Raw genomic sequence first — 407 nt, 5'->3', positions numbered from 1 at the left:
TGTCCTGCCTCTGCACTGCTTCTTATTCGTGCATGCATTCCTCACATCCACAGAACATGCAGCTTGTGCAAGCCATGGTGCTCGGAGCGATGGAGACAGCAGTGATCTTGACAGGCACACCTGGTCCTGTGCAGCTCCCGGGTTAGCTGAGGAGGCAGAGCTCAAGTCAGCAACCACAGAGTTGTGACAGATCATGCTTCATGTGAAGGAGAAACCAACTGATGCTAAGAGTGGGAGCTTGGGTGTGGGTGTTTGATTGCATTTGACCTTTTTCAGAGAGAAGGAACTAAGAAAAGGAAGAAAAAGGAGGTTGAGTGTGGGAGAGTGATCAGGGAAAACCCCTCAGAGGATGGGATGATGAAACAGTCTGAAGGATGAGATAGCAGCTCTGTTAAAAGGGGACAGGG

The sequence above is a fragment of the Sapajus apella genome, unplaced genomic scaffold (genome assembly GCF_009761245.1).
Source record: "Sapajus apella isolate SASKATOON/1434 unplaced genomic scaffold, GSC_monkey_1.0 scaffold16, whole genome shotgun sequence".
NCBI classification, from domain to species: Eukaryota; Metazoa; Chordata; class Mammalia; order Primates; family Cebidae; genus Sapajus; species Sapajus apella.
This window is presented reverse-complemented; position numbering follows the sequence as displayed.